Source organism: Ambystoma mexicanum, chromosome 1q, assembly GCF_040938575.1.
Source record: "Ambystoma mexicanum isolate Mex_15411 chromosome 1q, UKY_AmexF1_1, whole genome shotgun sequence".
Taxonomy (NCBI): Eukaryota; Metazoa; Chordata; class Amphibia; order Caudata; family Ambystomatidae; genus Ambystoma; species Ambystoma mexicanum.
The window spans coordinates 125019882-125038656 of NC_090922.1; the positions used below are offsets into that span (position 1 = coordinate 125019882).

Sequence of the window (18775 nt, forward strand, 5' to 3'; positions counted from 1 at the left end):
TAATTTACATGGAATACTGACTGCATTTTGTTTTTAAAGCATTGGGTTTGCTGTAATTCTCTTTACCGATGAAAGGTTATAATAATAATAGCTAATAGCGCCATGGTTACCGCCTACCGTGTAATGAGGCCCACTGTGTTTTTTGGACCGGGAAAGATCCCAGGAAACTCGTATTATCAACATGATTATGTCTACATTGATGTTTTGATGGTTCTAATAACTTGTTCAAGGTTTTATTGTTATATTTTTGTTTGTTGGTCACTCTTTCAAATGCAAGTTATTGTATCCTCCGGTCCGTATAACACTTGAATGTTTGCATTACCACACATGTATTACTGATGGCACCTCGTTTTTTTAAAATCTACTATGCACTTTTAAAGTCTGCATTCTAATTCCTTTGTATTTTCCCCTCGCACGTAGTAAACTTCATTGAGTGTTTGGTTTAATGTTCTTGTCTGTCGTTTGATGTTATGTTCATGTAATTTCCTAATGCGAATGTTTGAAAGGCGTTCAGCCTTCCCCTCAGGCCCCAGATACACAAAGAAAACAAAGTGAAATGTTTAGTTGCTAAGAAGAGGTATTAGGGCTCTTCTTTCTTCCGAAGAATGGAGGTCAGGCGCTGATCAGACAGGGCTCTGGTGGGCAAACGTCAGGGAAAAACCTAAGAAGCCCTAACCCTTCCCTTGGTTTACAAGGAAGTAAGGACTGGAGAGTACCGGTTGCGAGAGAGGTTAATACCAATGCACCGAACGGTTCCCCTTCAGAGAATGTTCCATCAGTTATGAGTTTGTCATGGTTGAGGGGTACAGGGGTTGACCCTGCCGGGAGCTATGTGCCATTTACCCCCTGTTTCTAGACAATTCACCAATTGCTAACAAGTGCTACTTATGATTCCCCCGGCCAACTGTTGCCATTCAAATATACCTACCTGACATTAACAGTGTGCGTGTTTTTTTTAAATGTCTAACGGAATATGGGATTGGTGCTCGTTAATCTAAGTTAGTAATGGTCTGTGTTTTGTTCTGGAAATAGTTATTTGGTCAGAATTGGGTCCCAAACGCTTCCAACAGTGCCATTGCTGTTAGTATATTCTTTCTTAACTTTGCTATGGCTAGGCCCTCCTGTCATGTTTCCTCAAAGGAACCTGTTTTCCCTTGTCAGAATTGCTTCATAAGAAGAGCATTGCTTGCAAGGTGCAGTTTCTGTTCCATGCTCTTCTACCTCAGAATGTATGTCATCGAAGAGCAAGAAAGCATACATGATTTGTGAATATTGAAGGTCCTGGGAGATAATGCAAGTACAATGTATTACTGCATATTCTCGACACGTGTTTCGGCCCATGTACAGAGATACACCCATCTCAATGTGTCATCCTCAGCAGTACCCAACAGCCTTCATCAGGACAAGAAACTTGAAACTTAAAAACGGGCACGTACCTCCTGAGGCTCAGGGTGTACAAGCATCCGGTCGTGTAAGATTACACGAGCCCAACCGGTTCAGTCCAGGATAGAGATACAAACTAACCAATACCACTAACAATTTCCTTCTCTGCATACACCCCTCAAACTCCAAACCAAACACAACCACAAACCTCTAGCGCAGCAAACCGCACGAACTTCACTACACTGCAACAACAAAACAAAAACACACATAGACTCGCACATCAGCACACGACGACTACCGGCCGCATACACCCCAGGCCCAGCCGACGGAACCACCAGGCTGAGGTTGTTGCTGTCAGACCTTAGACCAGGCATTGCAAAACTAGCATTGTAAGGGTACATAAACAATGCCTTTTGGTGAGCTCGGTAAAATATGCCTTTCACGCTATTTAAGGTACCTGAACACTTTTGAAGGCCCTCACGCAAACAGACTTTTCAAATCTACAATTTCTTAGTTTACACCTTTCCAGTCATAATTTGCATGTCTCAAGCTTCTTTCAGCTCCTCCCATCAATTGTTTGCTCTATCCTTTTTATCCTGTATCCTTTCCACTACTTTTATTTTACTTCGGAAGACTCAGGTTTATGACCATTGGGCAGGGGCACATTACGCCCTAAACCCCGGTCAAGGATAGTCACTTGAGACATGATGGTTATTCTGTGCAACATAAAAGCTCAATAATAGATTATGTTTAGAGCCTCCCCAAATCAAACAGGAATCTGGAATAATGCTTCCTTCCTTCCATCATTTTTTAAAGCAGCTCCCACCCAGGAAATATATCACCCTGGGCAATTGGCTTCTGCTGATGGGGACTTCCCTCCACATCTCGCCATAGCCCCGTTCTTAGTTTCATCTCGTCTTCCTGAATCTTCTCCTGGAAATAGTGACACTCCCAAGCTTAGAACTGTATCCCCATAGAATGCAAATCGGGGTCCCTACCACAGAACTCTGCTGTGTGCTGGAAAACCGACAGAATTCAAGAAATCCTAGATCCACAGGACTTTTCACATGTTTTGTTACTCTCCAGGCGTTGATGAATATCACTTAGCAATGACTAATGGTGATTGCACATTTTAAAGCCGGACTTCAGCAAATGCTTGTCCAAAGAGATGTTCAAGATGGTTACCTTTAACACATATCTGACTGGCCAGATTTTCCTTGTTCACCAAATAAAGAGTGAATGGTATCTGAAACCTCAGTGCTCAGAATGTCTCTGTGCTAGTGTCTCCTAAAATCCTCTTTGTCCTTCAGGTGACAGAACTCTCCTTATAAACTCAATTGAATCTTTTTGGAGCTCGGAGCATTTCTTCCTTGGTCAGCCAGAAGATGGTGCTGATGTACACTTTCACAGTAATATTCTACTTGTACTGTATGCGCTCTGTACTTGTGCACGCGAGTACATTTAGCATTCTTTCCTTGCCTCCTGTGAAACCCGGCTAGGGAACATTGGTTGTGAATACTGAATGGGGAGATTCATCCGACCTCCACTCACCTTCTAGAAACGATTCTATTTGCGGCTTCAATACTGTCCTGTCACTGTTGATCAGTACGCCTACAATCTCACATTTCTGGCCATGTTAAACTGGTGACATGGAACAATACATTCCTTGTAGCTGCTAATTAAGCTTGCTGGGTTAGCTGAAACCTTTTTTTGCCAGCAGACTGCAATTTTGTGGAGCAGTCTATAGATAAAACATAAATTAGGTTAGGTATTGGCGCGCTGCCTCCTTAAAGTTTAAATAAAGTCTTTTAGTATGAAATCAATTCAGTGTCATCCAGTACTTCATCCGTAGGTGATTTTGGGCTGACCTTATGTGAATAAAATCACCTATAGATGAACTATTGGATGACGTTAAATTGATTTCATACAAAAAGATTGTTTATTTACATTTAAGGAGGCAGAGCGCAGATCGGCAATAGCTAACCTAATTTAGGTTTCATTTTTCAAGGTCTTTATGGGGTGGACTTTGTGGAATTGGGCTTGCCACCACCTATAATTTATACTGGTCAAAGCGCCCTCCTAATGATACGAACCCATACACAAATCTAATCCGTCTCTACATTAGGCGATGAAAAATGGGGATTCTGGAGGCCACTTGAGGTCAACCAACTATTACCACCATGCTGTTGCTCAGAATACAAACTTCAGCGTTTGATGATTTGCTCTGCCGATGAACAGTTAAACTAAGTGAAAGTGGCACTTTTTGTTTTTTAACATGTGGTTCTCTACACCATACCCACAGGAAGGAAAACATCATTATCTCTGCGTTGACTTTAAATAATGACCAAGAGGTTGGCAAATGATTCGGCTGCAATAAAGGAAGCTCGTTTCGTAGCCAGCTGTTTTGAATCCGAGAATAATGGGCTCATTGTAGCATATCGGCACAGTTTCACTCGAGCTCTATTCATCCCTTGCAATCACAGCTTGGAGTGATGAAGCGAGCAGCTCTTCAATAGTCTCTCTATTTGTATTATCTAAGAAGGCAAACTGGAACCAAACCTCTTGTCCATATCTACTCGTGTTGCTTTTAGCATACTGGAGAAACGTAGAACGATTTCGGAAAATGTGTTGCAATCTTTTGTGTTATGTTACGCGTCCATCGTTTTATTGGCAAATTATTTTCGAACTGGTTGCCATGTAATCTCTGTCTAAACCTGAAAAAGCAACACGTGGTAGCCTCTCCCAATTTCCTCATGTCCAGAAGGTACAGCGCCCAAACACATGATTATAAAGTACTTTGTGATTCCTGTTAATTTTCTTTTAGACTGTCCAGCTCCTAGTAGCCGAACATTTAGGTTGGGGGTCTGTATCCTGTGGCTCTCCTGATGTTTAGGACTACGACTCCCATGATCCCTCACCATTGACTATGCTAGCAAAGACTGGTGGGAGTTGAAGTCCAACAAATCCGGCGTCCCAAAGATTGCATTCCCCTGATTTAGGATCAAACATCAAAAGTTTGATATCTGAAGTATCCTTTGAATGCCATGTATGCATTATAGTAAATCATAGTGTATGCCAAACATTTGTCCTTGTCAGAAAGAAGGGTAGACCCCCCCCCCCACCTTCTCTTTTGGGGATGGTGGTGATTAGATCCAGAGCTAACCTTGGGGCAGAGGAACCACTTCACTAAAGCAGACCACATACCTATTTTCTCTCGTGTCCATATGTTTCTGTGCAGAACCATGTCTTCTATCGTAATGTCACTTGTTGGCTTATTCTAGACTAACCTTTTTCTGAGATGTGCCAAAGATCTATAGTAGGTTTAAACTGATGTTCTTACGTCAATGCCTATGCAAAGGAATAACATTAAAGATATTGAACTATGACCTGCAACTGAGAAAGCGCCTGAAGCAAGACTTGGCACAGGAGTTTCTAGGGTTATCACCACTGAATCCAGCCAGAACACTGCACAGTAAAGTGCCATGTTCATTATAATGTCTTATGGTCTCCTATAGTATAGGATAAAGGTCAGCCCAGGTTATTAGATGTGACACTCACTCTCTCCCCTCCACTGAAAGCTATCCTAATATGATTCTTTGTCATATTATCCTTTTGTGTCCCCAGCTTTCATTCAGAACACAGCCAATCTCTCAGCTTTGACACCTCTGTCATTGGGCCGAGCATTTACCAGAACTCTTGAGTACTCCTTACAAGATAACTCATTACAAATAGATGATTTTAAAACCTCCCGACTCACAGGAACTCTTGAGCACATGATCCAGTGGTCGAAGTGTACAAAAAAAAGTAGTGGAACTATGTTCCCTACTGGTCTGCACCGCTCCCCACAGACCCCATTGCCACGCCCCCTTCCATGCACGATAAAATCCCCAAAACACATGTGCCTGCACTGAAAGTGCAAGTTCCAACCGCTTCCTACACTTTTATTTTATTTTAAAACGAAACCGTTCCGGAACGGTTTCTTTTTAAAATAAAAGTACAGGAACGGTAAAACTTAATTAAAAGAAGTAGAGGAGCACCGTTCCCGACCGCTCCGGCCCACTTCGACCACTGAGCACATCTCAAGGCCATCACATATCAACATGATTTTGAAAAATACAAACACATTGAACTGCTAACTGACAGGATAATTGCCTTTTTCAATATGGACAGTTCCTTATTTTTATGACCCTTTTATAAACGGGCATCTCAGCAATCACTATCATGCAACACTATGTTCTTTCCCTTTTTTGTTGTGACCCATTTTCTGCCTGTTTCGTTCTTCAACTCTCTCAGACTTTGCCATTTCCTGCTTACCTTCTCTCTGTTTCCTTTTCACCCCACAGACCATGGTCTGGTCACACCCAGGGTGGGGCTCAAAGTTTGCCCATACGGCAAGGTTTAGGCGCTTTAAGACCACCGCGCTGGTGATGTGCGCAGTACAAAAGCCAATTACCTTTACATCACATAACATGTAGCAGGGCGAGGATTCAAGAAGTCTTAAGTTGTTTACTATCTTCTCTTATGCCGACTGGGCAAGACCCCCCCCTCACCCCAACCCGCCACGGTACTCTTGTTTTAGGGTATCTTTCTCCTCCGTACTGACCCACCAATGCAGAAAATATAGCACTGCCAAACTGTAGGAAAAACAGAGTATGAGTATGAAAATCTTCATGCAGTGTGTGCCAAAATGCCTATCTATGGGCAACCTGCAAAAGGGGTAGTCAAAAAGAAACAGGGGCTCATGAGAGATGTGAAAATGCAAGAAAGCAAAAGTGTTCTCCGACATGAGCTACTTAAACCCGCTTCAAACCAAGAGGGATGCCCACCCCTGGGGTCTGGCATCAATCAAGAGCCAAATACTACTATGCAGACCCTCACCTCCACACTGCTAAGTGCCGTAACGGTGAGTACCTGTAGCACAGCTCCGTTGTGCTGTCGGCAACTGCGACTTAGTGTCAGCACCTCTCGTCTGGCGTGGAAGCAGGCTCTTTCATACTCTGGTCTGTGCACCACAGGCCTCTGACTCCATAGCGATATATCCCAGTATTTGATTAAAGGGCTCCCTGGGCCTGGTTAAGCCTCAGGATTTCTAGGGACACTGTGTGTCTCTGAAACATATTCCCTTCCTGCAAATCTCTTTGCAACTGGGAAACCTCTGTTCCCACAGCTACTGGCTGAAGCCTGCATCTGCAAGTGTCCTTTTGCAAGCCGTCACTACTCAAGCGATAGTGCCACCAATTCGCTCTGCCAATTCTGAACATCATCCTGTCTCCTGAAGAAAACCTTACAGAGACCAACTGAGAGTTGAATATATTTGCCACTCAGCATTCCGCCATGCATAACCCCCAACTCCCCTCCATCTGGATGAACTGGTGCAGGAAGTTGTTGCACTGCTGCACATGAGCACAGTGGAAATAAATGGCACCATCAGAACTGTTGTGACGGTTTTACTCGCTATTCTTTTTAGTGTGCAAAAAAAGGCATGCTTCAGTTCAAAACAATGAACGATCTGAAGCTTGAAAACCAGTTTGAGAAGAACAATTCTGAATATGGATATTACACTAGATTTTCCCCTCTTATATAGAAAGAAGGTAGGATGTGCCGTGATCTCTTTGATGTATATTTTAACATTCGGATTGTAACAAAAAAAGGAAATTCCTCGCATGTACATTGAACATCGAACACTCACAGTAAAAAGTGCTGCAGTCACAAGCTGGATACGCATATTTTCTCGAAGTGCATTGCAGTGGTTTCTGCATTTACAAGGAAAGTCATGAGAGTTTACTACTTTCTCTGTCTGAGCCACTACTAAAAAAGGTGACTTACATGAAAGTTCAAAAGGACTCGAGATGTTTGAAAAGTCCCTCGGAGCCTTGCACTTTGTGCAACTCTGAAAAATAGTCCCCATCCAGCGCAGAGACACCAAATCCTGGTTTCTATTCTGGACACAAACGTGTCTCCTTTGGAGGAAAGACTTGCATTGATCCATAATAAGAGATGACTTCTGCAAGCCATTCCATGCCCATTGGTAAAACGGGTGTCTTCCGTTTTTGGTGCTTTGGCACCTTGCATCTACAGCATCCAAAATGCAAGACTGCACATGAGGCCACTGTAAGAAAGTTGGGAGGACCAGTGGCATAGAAAAGCGGCCTCTAAGAAGAAACTGACGGACCTATAAACAAACTGGTGCTAAAGATCAACCTTGTCAAAGGGCGTGCCGTACCTGTTCAGAAAACACTTCCATAACAATCGCTTGTGAGTAATGCTTAAAGGGAGAGCTTCAGAACCCAACCTTATACAGGACCCTGCCACTTCGTGCATCATAATGACGATTTGAATGCTCATTTAAGATTGCATCATTATGTAGGGAATGGATGTGCCCCAGCTAAACTCCCTTTTACTCAACTAAAATGATGTGTGATTTCCCATATGTCTCTTCTTTTAATGACTATGGTCTTCAAAGATCATAAATTGTTTATCCATTGTCCGGCTATAGTGTTGCGCAGCACTTTATAGTGTCAGTCACTGACTGCACCTGTAAAAACCTGTGGTTGAATTTGCATGGCTGTGGTAAAAGAACCTGCTCAGAAACGCTACTGAGTTCTAATTTAAATAAGTTCTCACTTGGCTTTGAATATAGTGAGAAAGTTCAAGGTACCTTTTAGCTCTAAAATGTTGACAGTATTCTGTTTGGGATCCATTCCCCAGTGATTTTCCCCTTACTGATAAAGGGTTCTTGCAGACATATATCTAGTTGGATTTGAGCATTTTTATACCCACTTCTGAGTTTTTATTTTGGGCACAAAACCAGCAGTGCCCCACTCAGCTCCCAGGTTATTTTTCCGAGTTCGCTAGTCCCACAGGTCTCTTTATTCTCATGGAATCGGGTGTGCTTTAGGTAAAACCTTACATCAAGTAACATCTGGATAAGGCCATCCCAGGTAAGTGTCCTATCGTATCAAGGTGGTATCCCAATCACAAATCCATTTGGACAAGGTCCCCAATCTTCAGACTTTCCCGAATCCTGGAGACTACACATTTCTACACTGTGTCATATGACATGATTTTGATTGGTTGAATCTTATTAGTGGACTTAATCACCCTTTAATTTGATAGGGCCAAAATATTTTAGACATATGACAGGATTGGTTCTGTCACATTTTCTTCCAGAACTCTTGATACAGGGTTTTCCCATTGACGTTTGGATTTTCAGATCAGAACAATCCTACAGTATTCAGACATATGCAACGTGTGATGCATGAACAATTAGTTATTAAAATGTATATAATGTATTCGTTATTGATAAATGTACATGCCACGTTTGGTCTAATATCGTGGGGAAGGCCCTGAATTTCAGAACTGTTTTGCTTTTCCGATCGACTACTGTCTCCGTTATAGAAGGAAAGGTTTTCTGCACTATCTGCATATTTAAATTTGCGTTGGATTCATTTCTTTCGGATCTCAAAGATTTAATCATGAACTAACTTGAGGCTGACTGTTTCTTTTAGAAACAAGTATTCATTAAGGGCTTGACAGTTGATATTTCGTTGGGGAGCTAGAAGACAAAGGTTGACATTTAAGTGGAGCCAAGTCCATTTAATCCTTTGTTAGGTAAAAGGCTGTTATTTCACCACTTGATCCCCTCCTACTACCCAACCTATCTATTGTACCTCACAAGACCACTGTGTTTTAGCAGATACCCCCTTTTAAAAACAGCTGAGTGCACCACAGAACTCCACTCGAATAGGTCACCTGACAAAGGCTACATCTTTTGTTGTACCAACAATATCTGGATTACATCTAGCCGAATCTGCCACTGCAACATTACCTAATTTCTCCCTCTCTCAAACAGCTTTGTTGAGGCTGGTAGAAGATCAGAGAGTGGAACTTAAATAGCCTGCAGACTGCCCTTCTCCTCAAGCCTTATACTGCATTCCCTTATGGGCGCATCCAAAAAACATCCCACCACCAGTATCAATAAATCCCCACAAGAAACGCCATTATCCTTTCAAAACAGCCCCATGAATATCATTGAAACAATCTCATTTGCCTGGCATCCAACTCAAATCTGATAATGGGCACACCCATCTAAACACACAAAGAGACTGTCTGCTTACATGTACCTCAAGCAAACCAACACCAACAATCAACACAGTGCACTCCGAAGAACTCTTCAGGGACAAATGACCCAAACAATACCAAGAAGATTCCTGCTGAAAAAAACTAATCCAGGAGCTTGCTTAAGTCTCGGTTTACAGTTGGAAGACTTGGTACAAATACTGATCTTACTATACCTGATTAATCAAATATAGCTATTGGTGTCCTTCATGTTATTGCTCATCAAACTGAGCTTATTTCCATTGACAATTTCTCTAGGCAAGCCTAGACAATCGAAAAGGATGATGCTCGGAAGGATGAAGCTTTACCCTTGCGCTCGGTTAATGCAATTAAGCTACATAAGGACTTTTAAGGCACAGTAAAGAAATACCCAAGTTAGCTAATATTCAAACAGTCCAATGCGTTCAGAATAATGGTACCATTGTTATCGTTAATGTCCCAAATCACTCTGGTTATGAAAATTGGGAGGCCCTCTGAAAGAAGACTCTGGCATGGATGATACAGAAGGATGGTGCCTCAACCATTCTGAGGCAAGAATTGTAATTTTTTTCCCTGGACCGTCGTCATAAAATGTGGGAAAAGCACTTTGCATCCTTTCTCTCTGCAAAAATACGATTCTCAGTCATTGTCTTTCCGGGTCAAAATGTTGTGAAGTTCTAGTTGAATGTATTGTTCACAAGGTATCCCTGTTGGATTGATATTAGGTCATCCATGTGTGTATGAGATGACATTTGCATTTCATTCTGAGCGATAGCTGTTTTTGGTATTTTTTGTTTTGACCCAATAGTCCCTATTGTCTGTCCTTCTGTTGTTGGAGTGTTCATTCAGTGCTAAGATACCTGTTGGGTTGTATGCACTGTATAAACAAACAATACCAGAATAATAGATGGGCTAATTCTTTTTCCTGTGACGAATGCAGGGAGATCGTCACCTCTCCCCAAGGAGGAGCCACCCCTTTTTTGGACTAGGGAGGTGAGCTTGCTGCGCTTTGTATCCACTGGGGGACAAAGTAAGCAGTATCCTTAAGGGGGTGACGCTCCCTTATAGTATAGAGACCCCAACAGTGGTATAAGTCACCTCCCCCCACTGACCCCTTTGTAGGGCATGTAGGGGTTGGATTTTGCAGTGACCATGTACACCCTTTACTAATGGCTCACTTGACTTCTGACCCTAGGAAGGCCCTACTCCTGTGTGGAATAAGAAGAGACGAGTGAACCAGCCCACAGGAGGAGAGTGCCTGGAGCAGCCAATAGCAGAGAAGTCTCAGTAGGCCTGGCAAAGTTTGACCATGTCAGAGGCCAAAGGAGGTGTGGCCGGAGAGAGAGTAAAAGAATGCCATTGTCGGTGGACCGATGCAGGAAGCACACCAGGACAGCGCAGCAAGGCACAGCTGACGGCCATCCTGAGCAGCCCTGTAAAGTTCTGAGAACTAGTCGTAAGATCCTCGGAAGGCTGAAGCGAAGCCCAGCAAAGTTCAAGTAAGCTATACTGCACCGACCAAAAGGTGCAAGGACGAGGGAGAAGTTTCTCCAAAGGCCATTGCAATGCCCAGCCGAAAAGCCGCATCAACAACTGTGCACGGAGCGAGTAGCCAGGCAGGGAAGTCGAGCCCCGGGAGATGGATGCGGATCCCAGCAGAGAAGACACTCGCGTGTCTCCCTGGTAACTGGAAAGCTGACCAAACTCCATGCCTCTCCCGAGGTGCACCGCTCGAGGAAGTCAGGTACGCAGTGGCTCAAGTGGAGAAGGGAGGTGGGTGGAAGAGAGAAAGCGGAAGAAGACCCCAGAGGAGAGCAGTGAGAACCCCAGTGTGGCACAAGAGTGAGAAACGAAGAATCGGAGGAAACGGAGAGAGCACCAGTATGAGGCGAGACTGGTAGAACCCCAGAATCTGATGAAAGATGGAAAAAGAACCCAGAGTGCGGTAGGTGAAGCATACCCTGAGGGGAGAAGTGAGTGCAAGAAGAGCCCCAGAGTGGGGAGAGCCTGAGCAAACCCCTTAGTGTTGCGTGAGCAGTATAGGAGCCCTAGAGTGAGGAGTGAGAAGAAGAGCCCCAGAATGGGGAGGAAGAAAGGCTGAACGATTCCCAGAGGGGGAAGAAAGTGGGGCTGGAACACCTCAATACCATTCCAGCACCCTAACAACTGTCTTTACTATGGGCAAAAACCCTTTACTAAAAGGGACAGAATTGGGCTCAGATGCCGCTGCCATCGATTTCAGCTAATGGTTCTACCATGTCTTTCTTTGTTATTTTGATGTTTTTTTGATGTTTTCTTTTGCCTGATAGGGAAAGTGATTGGGTTGGATTCCAGACAGAGAGGGCCTTTTGTTTTACAGACATCCTGACAAGGCATCCCTTGTCTTTCTTTTATAGCATAGGTCTTCAGCTTGTAGACTTGGGGAAAGAATAGATGTGAACTTGACAAAAAAATAAAACCCTTCAAACAGTATCTGGTTGTACGAGTCCTCATACTGACCTACCACATTTCTTAACTATTGGCTTTCTCAGGTGTTCACCATGATTGATGTTTGAAACGTGTTATCATAAGAGGTTGATGGCTTAATAAAGGAACACTTAAAAAGTAACAACTGAAGTAACATTATTCAATAATGGTAAGTGGATTCTTAGACTTTATTGCTCGAGGAATAATGGATGAGGATTTGTTTTGAATTTGTGAACTGGACTGTGGACACAATTTGCATACCTGTAGTGCAGAACATCCTGTCAGAAGCGCTGGACTAATTATTTCTTCAAGACCGTGAAGCTGCAGACGGAGGAGCATTAACCAATAACGGGTATCCTGGGAGGCCTTAGAGCCCCTAGTCCACGGTGGGTGGGGAACTCGCACAAGAAACCCAGGAGGCAAGCTAAACCCCCAACTGTAGCCGTCTCCAGCCCGGGGGCAGTAGGAGGCCCTCGCAACCTCATGCCCACAAACCATTAGACAATTACAGAAGAAAGCCTCCATGATGCCCAATACCCGGCGAATAAACCACTACCAAATGCCCAACACACAGCACGGACAGAGACCATTAGCACAGAAGTCTGAAGCAACTAAGTACGAAAGGCCCTACTAACCCAACCCATAAAACCTCAAGTTCTGCATACACTTCACAAACGCAAAACAAACACAACCACCTTTCTGCACAGCAATCCGCATGCACTTCATCACACTGCAACGACAAAACAAAGCACCCATAGCCCTACACAATAGCGCATGGGAATCTATGGAGCTGTAAATCGCACCCAAGCTCAGCGAAAAGTGCAAACCGAACTGAAGCTGCCAACAAGACATCACAACTCCGCTCTACCTATTCCCGCTATATTCTACTAACCACCCCCCCCACCCCCAACCTCCTCATTCAGATCCGACAGGGGACCACTCCAGTGGTGATAGTGCGTGGTACAAATGAACTTTAACATTAACATCGTTTCTAGGGAGCCATAGGGCATTGCAGAAAGGATTGGCAGTGACCGCATTTTCTATTTTCTTCCATTGCTTGGTAGACATTCAGTTCAGCCAATCCCACCCAATCTTCTAATGTATCAAGTGACATACATTTGACAATGATTCTTGCTCACATTAGATGCTAAGCTCGACAAAGGGCAGTCTTTTTGTAAAGCTGCCTCCACGATGATGGCTGACGAGCATGCTTTGGCCATTTTTGATGTGAACTATTGTCTGCCCAGATCTCCAGTATTAAATCAGTTTACTGGCTTTGGCGCGCATGAACAGATTCAACGAGATCTAGATGATTGCCTGTAGTAGGGCTCATTTTGCAAAATAAGCAGTGCTCTTGCGCAGCATACTACCAAGTCCGTTGTTGAAAGTATTTCTAAATCTGGCCAGGGCCAACTGGCCTTGCATCTGATTACACATAATGGTGTTGCCTGTGGCAATTGCAGTGCCCCTCTCCAGCATTATTCTTCATATTTTTATATAGAGGAGACATCGCCAGCTCCACAAAACTAAAAAGCACACAGCAATGCATGGACTGCTTAGACCACATGGGTTCTTTTCAGTGGTTTTATCAAACGACAGTTTTGCAAATGTCACTCAGTGCAACAGGTATGCCTGCCGTTCGTTCCCACGCTTGCCGTGCCTAGAGATCCAACCTACACCTCGCTGATGTCTACCAAGGCTGACACGTGCATGGGATTTGCTTGTGGTTTTGCACAGTAGGGCTATGAATTAGCAGTATGCACATGACTGTCCTTTTTGGGCCAGACAAATCCTGATTACCCTTCTAGCATTGTCTGGCAGGCTGAAAAAAAGGAGTTAGAGGGTTGCCCAGATTAATGCCAGAAGTTATGATTAGTTCAATAATAATAACCAACAATAGAACAAGAGATCCCAACAACCACTGTATTGTTTCTCTAAACCTCGAACGTCATAAACAGTCCTTACAATGTAACACAATTCGTTACAATGGTATCAATTGTATCAAAAACACATCCTCCAAATCTCTTCTAAACAACTATAAGTGTTATTCTTATTCATCTATATGATGGTTCAAAATATATGAAAAATTTAAACAAAACACACATTGCAGCAGTGCCAATAAAGTTCCTAGTGCTGTGCAGAACAATCACGAATATTCTAACAATACATAAATACATCAATCCTACAAATACAACAGGCTAGCAAGAACTTTTGTGCTATAATTCACTTTCTTATCGTTGGTCTACAGTAGAATGCCCCTTTGGTTCACGGCCAATCCCTACTCATAAGGCAAGTATATCGTTGGCGGATCCCTCTACCAGGGTCCTAAAACAATTTAATATATTGATTTCAAACACTGTTTGTCATTACAGTGACTATAATTTCCCAACATGTTTCGTTCTTATACTGATTATAACGTGTACTCAAGAATTTCTTCAGGGGAACCAATGTATTGTATAAAATCTACAAACTGCTCCAGTCTGTTTCTATGCATTCAAAAAAGAAAAGTACGTTGACTGATTCTTGATTTCAGCTGTTCTGTTCGAGAAGTAACAGAAGTCCAAATGTGTAGACACACGGCGGGGTTAAAGCGCCTAATCAATAGGCTGCACTCTTTCAGTTTTCCATATTACTCTTGTGATTGAAAACACAAATTGTGATTTCGCTGTGCGTTTCACAATACAAACAAATGTCACTGCGTCTCTATCTAGCTCGCATCAGCAGTAACAGTCCTTGTTCTTTGAAAGCTTCTGTCCAAGTAGATGAAATCGGGACAGGAAGCTCCTCATCCAGCTGACATCTGCGGCATCCCCTATTGCTACCTCAGGAGCTGCCACTTTCACTTTTCCACAGAAAACCTGCTATAATGCTTTTAAAATGGAAGGAGGTTACACATCAGCATCTTGGCTGGTACTAGATGATAGTTGAAGCAGAGCATGTGAAATTAAGATTCACACTGTAAAATGAGCCACATTACTTGCATGTAGTAAATAATTGAGAGTGTGATATGTTCTAGAACCGCGTGTAGCCTTTCCAGTTTGAAGAGATCCACAGAGTATATTTCATGCAGAGACTGAAGCGTTTATACAGATTACCTGTAAAACTATCTGAAAACTGTGTCGATATGCATGGCATTGATCCATACCAAGTGGGTAGCAAAACGTTTCGTGCATTTTTTGGGAGTTCTGGGATTTGTAAGTTTCATTTAAAATAGAAAAGGCAAAAATACATGTCTCGGAAACCAATGGCTTTCCCACGCATGGAACTGGGAAACTGGCAAGCTCTGTCATTGCAGAGCAAGGATGATTGATGTGGCCCTTGTAACAAGATTGATCATTTTCAGTAGGAGTGTGAGGTGTAATGAGTGGATTTATGTTCTCAGGGCATGCTTTATTGATGCATTTTAGAAGTACCAAACCCACAGTTCAAAACATTGCTAATATTAAAGAGCCCTCAGGCCTTTTAATTTCCCTGTGATCAATGAGGGCCCTCTGATGTAGAGCGTCCACATTGCCATGACCTTTTACAAATCTGGGTGAAGATTGATGTCTTGAGGTTGGAATAGGAATTCCGCATTGTTCTTCCATCCAGCAAGCCTGTTTGCCCTTTAAGAGTCGTAAATACAACTATCCACTGTTCCTCTATTTTCTGCTGATTTGTTGGATTGAAAACATAAAAGCATTTTGTTTTATGTAAATTAGTATTGGAGGTGATTACACTCCAACGATCTGTCCTACTGTAAATAGGCTTTGATTTAATGGAACAAGCAACAAATTTAGGGGGTTTCCCTGATTACACACTGTCTCCTTCAGTAAAAGGATATTTTTACACCACCTATAAGATGCAGCTATTGCATTGGGTCCTGATAGGTGGGAGATAGGATGTGTGGAATGACACACAGCTTCTGTTTCTTTACCCACTCATTGACTGGCCATTGCCATGCTAATCACTACGACCATTTCCACATATTACCTTCCCCTCTCTGGCCAACACGATATCCTTCTGGGATCTCTTTGAAATAGATGCATCCAGCAGTAATATCAAACGTTGTTCTGCATATGAAATATGTTGGTGCTATGTTATTTCTGAGCGTCAATGGCTTTATTGCAGTTGGAAATGAGCCATTGATGTAGTAAGTCTTAAACAGGCCTTTAGCCACTTGAATTATAAATAGTATGTTGTCCCCAAATCTCTTACTTGGACTGGCGTCCTGTTAAAAACCAGTATTGACAAATTGGAAAGGCATGTTTCAGGCACTGACAGGCACTGACATCATATACCAAACCATGCACACAATCTTTCATTGTATGGTCGGGTAGCACCATTATTGCAGGGTCTGTGGCAAATGCCTATCCCATACAGATACAAAAGCCCAAACTGTTGGGTTTGCCAGTGCCTGCTTCAATGGCATTTAATGATGCACAATACCAAAGTGCCCTCAAACCTTGACATTTGATAATTGCTGCATTAAATATATTGCTAATACTAAGCAGTGGCTTACTTTTTCTACAGCCAGCATCTACATGTCTTCTTATAGTGTCACTACTGGCTTTATTGGCAGGACCAGTATTTTTTTTTTCTTAGGTTGCAATACTGGCATTTATAAGTTTAGCCAACATGTACTCATCTTAGAGTAGCAATGCTTTTATTAGGCACATCAGCGTGCTGCTTTGGAAATGTTTCAGCAGAGGGCGTCCTGCGTCACTGGTGTCGGTCGATGTCCTTCAAAGGCCTTCATCGACGGTGATGTCACCGGATGTTATAAATGGGATGCACGGCGCCCGTAGCCTCAGTTCTGTTTTTTCCGCAAATGTGTTTGCTTTGAGAACTACGCACGCCTCATGTATCTTCTTCGAAGAAAAGGTCTTTATTTTCTACCCCTCAGACTCTGTGGTCTGGGTTTAAAACATGCCAGGACTTTAAGTCCAAAATGTCTATTACGGACCCGCACCGCATCTGCTTGTGGTGTCTCGACGAAAGTCATGATACCGACTACTGCACCAAGTGCCAGTTGACGACTGCCAAGGCTTTGCGGGAGCATAAGGAGAAGTTGCAGGTAGGTTGGGTTTCCAAACCACATAAAACCAAGAAATCTACGGGCATTTCCACTGACAATTCGAGGGGTGACGCTCCCCGTCAGAAGGAATCCAGGGGCTCTCGTTCTCATGGTGGATGCCGCCACTCGTCCTCGTCAAGGCACTCCCCGAAGCGGCGTCACCGCTCGCCTTCCCTGTCCTCGTCGGATGATGGCTGTTAAGATGGATTTCTGAACTCTGACCTGGGGAACAGAGGTTCAGAAGGCCAGCCTGGTTTCTCGGAATAGGGTAACCTCTGGACAAGCCAGACCAATCAAGGTAGCTTTGGCAGGCAGTCAAGACTAAGTCTCAGGAGGGGTGAGGGTGACTGAAAGACCTCAATGAGCACACAGAGCAAGGACACTTACAAATTACTCCAGACAGGTGTTATATCAAAAATATAGACACATTTATTACAAGGCCTTTGTACAAAGACCACAGAAAAAGAACCACAGGATCACTCAGTAAACCAATACATCACACTCAACCGAATATATATATATATATATGACCATTGGGGTCTAAATGGGTGACTGCACAAAATATATCGACAACCTAGAGGGGAAGGAAACGGGCAGTGCAGGTAGTCTTTTGGCCCAGTTCAACATCAATAATACACATAACTAAATAACTAAGAGGCAGTCCAAGCCCTACGAAGAGGGGAGCCTTGTGCTCAATAGTACAGGCATGCGCCTGTGCCAATGGGCAGAATTGGATCTCTAGCAGCTCAGGAAGGTGGATGAGGCGACAAGTTCACACCATTCAAGAAGGACCTCCACTTGAAGGCAGAGGCAGTTCAAGAGTGCGTGATGGAGTCGCTATTTCGCAATAGCAGTGGAAAGGAGAGGGACCCCCAGGGGCCACTCGTGCATAAAAATGGGCTCTTACGCTAGGGGCCACCGGTTGGGAGAAGGAGTACTCACCGGTCCCTGACGCAAGCAGACCCAAACTTCGCCAGTTCAGTCCACTTCTCTGGCAAGTTTGAATGCAGCAAAAATGACGTCTCAGCACCTTTCAGTGCCTGAGATACAGCGATGATTCCCAAATCGGACACTGGCGATTTCCCCACTCCGGGGGGATGAATCGACCCAGTTTCACTGCAGCTGGCTTCAAGGGCAAGAGGGTCACAAATGCAGCAAACTTGCAAAGGACATTGCCGCGGCAGGGCAACACGGTAACCGTTTTTACTCTGGTCCTGGCGCACTCGTCTCACTTCAGAACTGGGAACGCCAAGTGTACGAAATTCGGTGTGAGGGTGCCGGGGACATGGAGCTAGCAGTATACCAAGTTTAGAGGGCCTCCTCAAAATGGCCGCGGTGACAGAGCAAAGCAACTGGGTAAGCTGGTCAGTCCACTGGTTGGCCCAGGGACACTTCCGAGAAAGCTTACTTGCAGGGTTTGATGAAGGTGCCGAGAATAGTTGGTCCCACTATTCCAATGGGTCAAAGCGTCTTCGCAGACCTTCTAGGACGACCAGATGCAGAGGGGTCCCACGGGACGACAGCAGGCTCAGGGTGCTAAACCTCGACTCTGCTTCGTATTGCAGGATACTTGGATCCTATCCTTTGTTCGGTGTGAACTCAGGAGATCGACAAGGTAGGGGTGTTTTCGGCCTCCTCTTATCTAAAGTTCCCTTTGCATCAAAATGGAGAGGACCAAATGGGAGATCTGCTCACAAACACACTCCATAAGTGGATCAATCACGGACCACGGTGGTCCCAGTCATTCATGCCACTCCAGACTCTCTGGCACCC

At 43.8% G+C, this 18775-nt stretch overlaps 1 protein-coding gene across 2 annotated transcripts in view; it reads left to right on the top strand.

The window, feature by feature from the left end:
• Nucleotides 1–18775, top strand: part of CA5A (carbonic anhydrase 5A) — a 362632-nt gene that overhangs the window by 333413 nt on the left and 10444 nt on the right. The window lies entirely within an intron of this gene.